The sequence below is a fragment of the Centroberyx gerrardi genome, chromosome 14, assembly GCF_048128805.1.
Source record: "Centroberyx gerrardi isolate f3 chromosome 14, fCenGer3.hap1.cur.20231027, whole genome shotgun sequence".
NCBI lineage: Eukaryota > Metazoa > Chordata > Actinopteri > Beryciformes > Berycidae > Centroberyx > Centroberyx gerrardi.
This window is the reverse complement of record NC_136010.1, coordinates 15,447,167-15,455,111: the sequence shown is the minus strand read 5'-3', so window position 1 is coordinate 15,455,111 and position 7,945 is coordinate 15,447,167. Positions and strand designations below refer to the sequence as shown.

General features: G+C 39.6%; 1 pseudogene; it reads left to right on the top strand.

Moving 5' to 3' along the window:
• The first annotated feature begins 5,347 nt into the window (after window positions 1-5,347).
• Window positions 5,348-6,772, top strand: LOC139928295 (ammonium transporter Rh type B pseudogene; annotated as a pseudogene).
• Window positions 6,773-7,945: the final 1,173 nt, after the last annotated feature.

Here is a 7,945-nt window from a genome sequence, read left to right as displayed (position 1 = left end):
TGGCCTCTTTACTCATCTCTGGCCATGAACTGAGTCCGTACTATCAGAGCGATGTGATCAGGATTGGCTTCTCCTCATACGAGGGATTTACCTCTCGTCAATATCACTCGTCTCACTCACCGCAGGGAGCTTAACAGAAATTAAAATAAAACGAGAGGCGGGCCATGTCAAAAAATGGATTTGATACAGATTTAGTCATGATCCCAAACATGATTGTTTGACTTCATTATCCCCGGGGTTAGGCAGGGATCATACAGATTGAATGGACTGAATGATATGCTGCAATACAGTATGAACTCAAACTGACCGTTGTAAATATTGCACATTCACTAATCATCTGTTAGGTATTACTCCCAGAGTCCTGATGCCTCATGCCAGTTGATCAGGGCCTACTGGGATCTTACATATTTTATCCTCTCTATTGTTTTTATAGTAGAATGTTGTGAGTGAATATAAAGTAGATATGAAGGATAAGAAAAGTCAGTTAACAAGAATGACTTTGCTAGATAATCTCAGCTGGCATATGAAATCTGAACGTTATCTCAATACAAAAACACGACTAGTCTACATTACTCAAAGATGTTTTTCTTAATGGATTCACAATAATTACTGTCCATAATTGTCCTTTTTTTCTTTTTTTTACCAAATACTTGCAATCAAAATGTGCCAATATGTAATGGGAAAAAAATGTTTTGATACAAACCCTTTTTAGTAAGTAAAACATGGGATTAAGTATAACAGTATTTTATGTAGACTTTAAATGTGAAATTACAGCTGATTTTGGCCCAGCATCTGTACTACTTAATAAACTTTCATACAGCCTTGTAGTGTAACGTATTATGGGAAAAATGAATGAACCTAGAATTGTATTTATTTTATTTTGACACAGATCTGTAAAACTATTAAATCATATATTATGACCCACAGTTAAATTGTTATTTTTGTAAACAGATATACAACATATAAACATGTTAAATCTCACATTTATAGGTGTTTCAGATTGTGTTTACAAATAGTGTGACACAAATTGTATCTAGGAGAATTCAATTATTTTTTGTATGATGTGTTTCAGAAAAAAAATAATTTCATGTATTTAATAGCTTGAAATATCTTAAATGTATGGTGTGTGTTCTATATCTGTGGAAAGTATAATTTAGAAACAAATCTTCTAGATCTTCAAATGCTGCTACACTAATATAACTTTATATGATGAGCCAAACACACAAATATAAAGGAATTAGACGACGTCAGTGGAGATTTTGACTGTCAATGTGTACATGATTGCTTTATTTAATTGTTAATCCTTCAAAACATATTTCAAGAGAATTTCATTTAATGTTATTTTGTTGAAAATGCAGACATAATTGGAGCACCTGCTTTCAAAATATCTTGAACACATTTCCAAAATATCAAGACTTTCTTATCTTTCTTGTGTTACACGAGTAGCACCTACAAATGGAAGAGCATTATAATAGAAAGCTGAATCTGTATAGATATGGGTAAATTTAATCATTTACTGTATATAAGATGTAACTTGTCAAATTCTTAAAAGTTGAAAACAATGAAATTACACTGCTGTTTGCACGGTTTTTGTGACCATTGTTATGGTGTCATGTGAAGAGGGATGTGACAGGATATATTTACTAAAGTATTTTATGCAGTTTGTTGCTAATTGAAACTGAAAGAACTGAAAGATCTGCACATCTGAGAGAGTGCATCCATTTAAGGCCCTCATTCTTCACTTAAAAAAAAAAGATATCAAGTGAGTGATCTGCTTTATTTAAACATGTTTTGAAAAGGGCTCTTTGATGCAAGTATCCTCATCCTGTTCCCCTGGACCTTGAGCTCAGTACATTGAGACTAATTTGAGCTGGAAGGCAACTGTCAGATAACTCTGAAAGAACTTGGCCAATTCAATTAGACCTGCGGTTTCTCCTCTGTCACGTAATATTACTGAGAGGCTTCATGTGTCACTCCAAAACAGTGTCAGGCATTTTGACTGTGATGTCTCTTGCACACATGGTATGTGCACATTAAATTGTATTCATCCTGATGCATGAAGTCAGATTATCCTGTAAAGTACCTGTCTGACTTCTTTGTTTTGTTTTGTTTTGTTTTGTGTCTTCAATAGATCCTTAGTTTTGCCTCGTGTATGATTTAGTAATTATTTGAACAGACATATGACTTCATACACATGTACTTGTCATAATGTTAGAACTTTTTCATATTTTGCTCTAAATCTGTTGGCTCAAAAAGTAGAAAATGTGGTCTTGGTATACAACAATTTCTCTTACAGTAGGATGTATTGGAACAATGCAATAGGTGAAGGCAATAAAGTTCAAACACAAATTTCAGTATTAATGAGTTATGAGGAAAGTATCAGTCCATATATATACATATATATATATATGTATATATATGTACAGTTTAATTCTATTTGCATATCCTTATTCCCCCTGGCGTACTACAGCGCCATAAAGTAGTTTACTTCCCGAGAAGGAAGAATTTCTAGCCGTTCATCTCATGTTAAAGAGGAAATCTTACTAGCCTTCTGTAGCTTTTGCAGGAAATTACATTTTGTGTAGCTAACTATTCTAATTCCCTTCAAATGTAGAGCCTAGTGTATGCATGTAGGTGTCTTGTTAGTATATACTTCACCTCACCGTAAACATGTGAGTTTGTCCTCTTTTAGTTGCTGAATGTCTGTGCCACCCTCAGTGTTTCCCTAAGGACTCTGAGAAGTGTGAGCACATAACATCAACAAGAACAAAAGACAAGAACTAGTATTTCTAAATCTCCACTCATAGTAGCCTACTGTATTTACTTCTGATTCATAAGAGAATCATTCAGTGCTAGAAGACGGTGTCGTTCTAAACGTAGAGATCTTGGTCATTGGTCCGTAGTCGTTAATTCAAGCTCCCTTTCCCAGGAACAAAAATGATGATATTGAATAAAATCCCATGTCTGAAAGTGTGTGTGTGTTGTTGTTACATGATTACATGTGTGTATGCTGTGTGCGTGAACCTGACAATGTGTGTATGCATGTGCTTGTGTGAGTGGTAACAGTGTGTGCAATTGTATGGAAAGGTAAAGATGGGACATCTGTAAATATATCAGTGATTATAATCTTAGAGACAAAATGTTTAATATGTGTGTCAATGCAAGTTGAATATTTTACAGATTTAAAAATAGGCAATCTGTATTGTGTTCTAAAATGATAATATATAAACATTGTTTTATGTTTTACCGTGTCAAATGCTTATGCAACTATGGCTAATGGTTTAATGAAACCATTTTATACATATGTCTGCACAAAATGCAATAAATTAAAGACATTTTAATACAACAGTGACTTGCTAAAAGCATCAGTCTCTCATTTTTCCTACCTCATCACTGCCTGCAGATTAATGTGGTGACCAGTGGTTTCACAATACGATTGCTAGCTGTGCTAAATGACGCCATTAAAGGTGGAATAATGCAGTTTTTTGGAGGATCAGCCATCCCAGCCACTAGAGATGAGCTGTATTCCCTTCTCTGTCTATTGTGGACTAATGCAGTGTTTTGGCACAAGCCTTCAAGACAGTTTGTATCTCACAAAATGAAAAGTAAGTATTAGTATTATTCTGAAGTGCTAGAAAAACATTCAACATGATTGATGATGATGATGTTACTTTTAAATAAGCAGACTGTTCATTTAGCAGTTTTACAACCTTTCCATGTTCTTCACTGTTGTATTTTGGCAGAACCTCCTCCTCCATTTGCTTTGTACCAGCCAGCCTAACAACACAACAACTCAAAGATCTGAAGTGTTCATGTTGCTGTGATTTAGAGGTAGAAAACAGCAAGAATGTTGTTGTGGAGAATAAATTGTTCCAGGCATAAGTGCATAATGACTGCTAAAACCACCATTTCACATGCAAAGAAGCATCTATCTTTGTTTTTGCTTGAAACAATAGCAATGTAACAAGTTTGTTTTAAAGGAAATTATACTATAACATAAATTAAAAATATTCTGCATGGTAATACAGTAGTCTATCATGTGATATAAAGCCTGCTGTCTTTGACTCAATCTACTCGTAGGTTTTGTGTACCAATGTATTTGTAGAGAAGGGTCATAGTAAAAGCTGCACTACAGAAATGACTTCGGTCTGACAGGTCTTCATAAAAGCTAAGAATATACTTCTCAAATTCCACTATTATGGATTGGGGCGGTGGTAGCCTGGAGGTTAGAGAAGTGGTGGCTGTGACTGGAAAAATCCCCCTACTGGCTGGGAAAACGTGGCAAGAGAAAGTAAATAACTAACGCTCTTCTCTCCTTCAACAACTAGGAGCCCTTGAGCAAAGGACTGAACCCCCAACTTCTCCAGTGGAACTGGCTGGAAGTAGATGACTGTGGTTATACTGGGCACCTTTCAAGTGGCTGTTTCTGGAAAAGAGTATGCATGTTCAGTCAACTTTTCCTGGATAAATAAAGGTTTAAAAAGAGTGAACCACCCTTTAAAAAAGGCATTCTACAGTATATCAAATAACAGTCAGAGGACTAGTGGCATGCAGCAGTGTTATCAAGGAAGAGACATTATTAGCAAGAAGTAATACATGTATTTTAGGAGACAAATTGGTATGTCAAAGACTTTTTGTGCTACTAGTAATCCTTTGTTGAAGACGTGAAAAAAATGTCACCTCAGCTTTCTCTTCAAAAATGTATTGATCAAAGTGCATGGACTTGAATGTGGGCTAAACACACTGAACAGCATTGATTGTGACAGATCAATTAGAAAAGTAACTTAACACTGAGCTAGAACCATATAACACTGACACCATGATCTAGTAACCTAAGGACAGAGTGTGTAGACTGTCAAATGCCTGTTTGTGTGTCAGCAAACTCATTGATAGTCATTTCACAAGATGTTCTCAAATGGAAATCAACCATCCACAATCACTTCATGATATGAGCTCTTTGGAAATGAGAGTAAACAACAGCTAGCAAGACAGATAGGTGATGTCAGCTGTACCAGTTTACACATTTAAGACAGAAATGCACAGTCTAACCTCTCTACCTAACTTATAAAGATGATGCTGGTGTCAGGTGTGAGACGAGACGTTGTTTTATTGATGCGTCTATTGTGTTCTAAAATGCAAATCCAAAAAAAAAAAAAAAAAAATGCTGATATCTCAGGACTGTGAAATGGCTTATTACGACGGCCAAAGTTCAAGCTGAGGGAATATTGCCTGTGTTTGTTAGTGAGAGGGAAAGCTTAACCTATGCTTTGGACCTTTCTTATCTAAGTAGAGATTATATAAAGGCTGGAAAAGAAATGACTGTCATTTGTTTGAAAGAGCTGTCAGGATGAGGAAGCATTCGACCAGCCTTCGAGTGAGGTTACCTGTATTTGTGGTTGTCATAGAGGTGGTCATCCTTGCCCTCTATGCCGCCTTTGTCACGTACGATGACAACGCTGATGCCAAACTGCAGACCAATGAGACCAACCCCATGGACAACACGATGTACAGGGACTACCCCTTTTTCACTGACATACAGGTCATGATTTTCCTCGGCTTTGGATGCCTCTTGGCTTTCTTTCGGCTCTATGGCTTCGGAGGGATGGTCTTTAACTTCCTCACGGCTACATTTGCCATCCAGTGGGCCATCCTAGTGCAGGGGTACTTCCAATTCAGCCGTGACGGTAAGATCCGCCTTGGGGTGATCAACCTCATAAATGCAGAGTTTGCCTGTGCTGTGGTGCTGATCTCTTTCGGGGCAGTGCTGGGGAAGACTAGTCCAGTGCAGCTGCTGGTTATGGCTCTGCTGGAAGTCCCGGTCTTTGCGGTCACAGAATGGGCCGTGGTGACGTATCTGAAGATCAATGATGCGGGAGGTTCTATTCTGATCCACCTGTTTGCCTGTTACTTTGGCTTGGGTGTCACATTTGTACTGTACAGGCCTCGCCTAAACGAAGGCCACGCAAAGGAGAACACCAGCTACCAGTCGGATATCTTGTCCGTGATGGGGACCTTGTTCCTGTGGGTGTTTTGGCCCTCCTTCAATTCAGCGCTGACCCTGAAGGGGGACGACCAGCACAGGGCCGTCCTGCACACCTTCATCGGCCTTAGTGCCTCCACGCTCACAGCCTTCGCTCTCTCTGCAATGCTTAACAAAAATGGTAAGCTCACCATGGCCGATGTTCAGAACGTGACCCTGGCCGGAGGCGTGACAGTCGGGGCGTCTGTGGACATGATGATATCACCTGCGGCTGCGTACGCTCTGGGTATGATGGGCTGCACTGCTTGCATGCTGGGCTACAAGTACCTAAGCCCCTTCCTGGCCCGGCGCTTCAGGATCCAGGATCAGTGTGGAATACATAACTTGCACGGCCTAACAGGACTTATATCTTGTGCTGCAGGGATAGGTGCGATACTGACAGCTACAGAGGAGGTTTACGGCCCCAGTATGTATGAGATCTTTACCCACAGAGCACCAGTGGCAGGGGACCCTAAACTGCTTGAGCTCCAGGTGTTGATCCCTGGTTTACAGCCAGGCTTGGGAAGAACTGCCCAGGAACAAGCTCTCTACCAGGTAGCAGCTGTGTGCTCTACCATAGGAGTGGCGGCGCTTGGAGGCATCGTCACAGGCTTTGTGTTGAAGCTGCCATACCTTGCATCACCATCGGATGACTTCTGCTTTGATGATGAGCTGTTTTTTGACGTTCCTCCGGACTACGATTCGCCAGTTAAACTCAATAACATAATTGCAGCTGAGGATTCTGCTGCCTGATATGCAATAGTAGTGTTGTCTATGCAGCTGACTGGCATTGATACTGAATTAAATGTATATATATAAAAATATATTCTTTGTTACAAATAACATAATTTACCCCCACTTTGACAATGTGCTACAATTATTACCATTTCTTTACCGAACCTATGTGTACTGTGTAAGTTATTTGTATAATAATCACAGATAGCAATGCAAAACAGCACCAGTGCATGAGTGCAATGACACTGTCCGCCACTGTCTAACCGGTAAAGGTCTTGTTTATTGCCCTAGATGTGAACATAAAAGGAAGCAGAAATGCAGTGTAATAGCACTCTTAGCCAATCTCATGTTGCTCTTTTCTATTTCCCAAGTTTGTGTTGTGAAATAAAGTCTTTCTGCAGTTTGCTTTTTCTAGTGATATTGACTAAGCTCCAAGCCCTAGATAGAGAGAGCAATAATCAACTAAAATGTCAGTATAAAAATACTGTAGGCAGGGTTAGAATGAATGCATTTCTTTTTAATAGTCACTAGATGGCGACACAGAGCCGTTGCTACACCGGAACACAGAGACCAACATAAACGGACTATGTTCTCGCGTGGAAGAGCACCATTTCGAAGGCTCAAATGGTCAAAGGGTGTTTAAGCCCTCAATGCTGTCTTACAGACGAGAGGCGGCGCTTGAAGAACAGGGTGAGAAGGCCATAATGAGGATGTGGGTACACAACATACTCCTAGAGCACTGGTTCACATCTCTGGTTCCCAGAACACTGGGTACTGCTGGTTTTCATTCTAGCTGTCTGATAGGGACTGATTTAGACCCGGGATGCCAGGTGAATGCAATTAACGTTAACTACATGGTAGGATAGAAAACCAGTGGTGATCTGGTTCCAGAAGACTAGAGTCTGGAAACACTCTCCTAGAGAGAACAGAACACAAAGAGATTCATCATCTTGTCCAACAGCTCCGCCTAGATACTGCTAGTTTCAAGGTGCGGTCACACGATGCACCAAAGTGCGCTTCGACCAGCTTCAGCTTGGGAAACTGAGGACAGTGACATTGATGTAATGCGTGGCGTACTTCAAGTTGAGACGTGTTCAGGGAAGCACCCCAAAAGCGCATAAGCAAAGTTTGGAGGAGACTCGCCATTGATAATTTAAAAAAAGCACAAGCCTGTTCAACTACTATGTGATT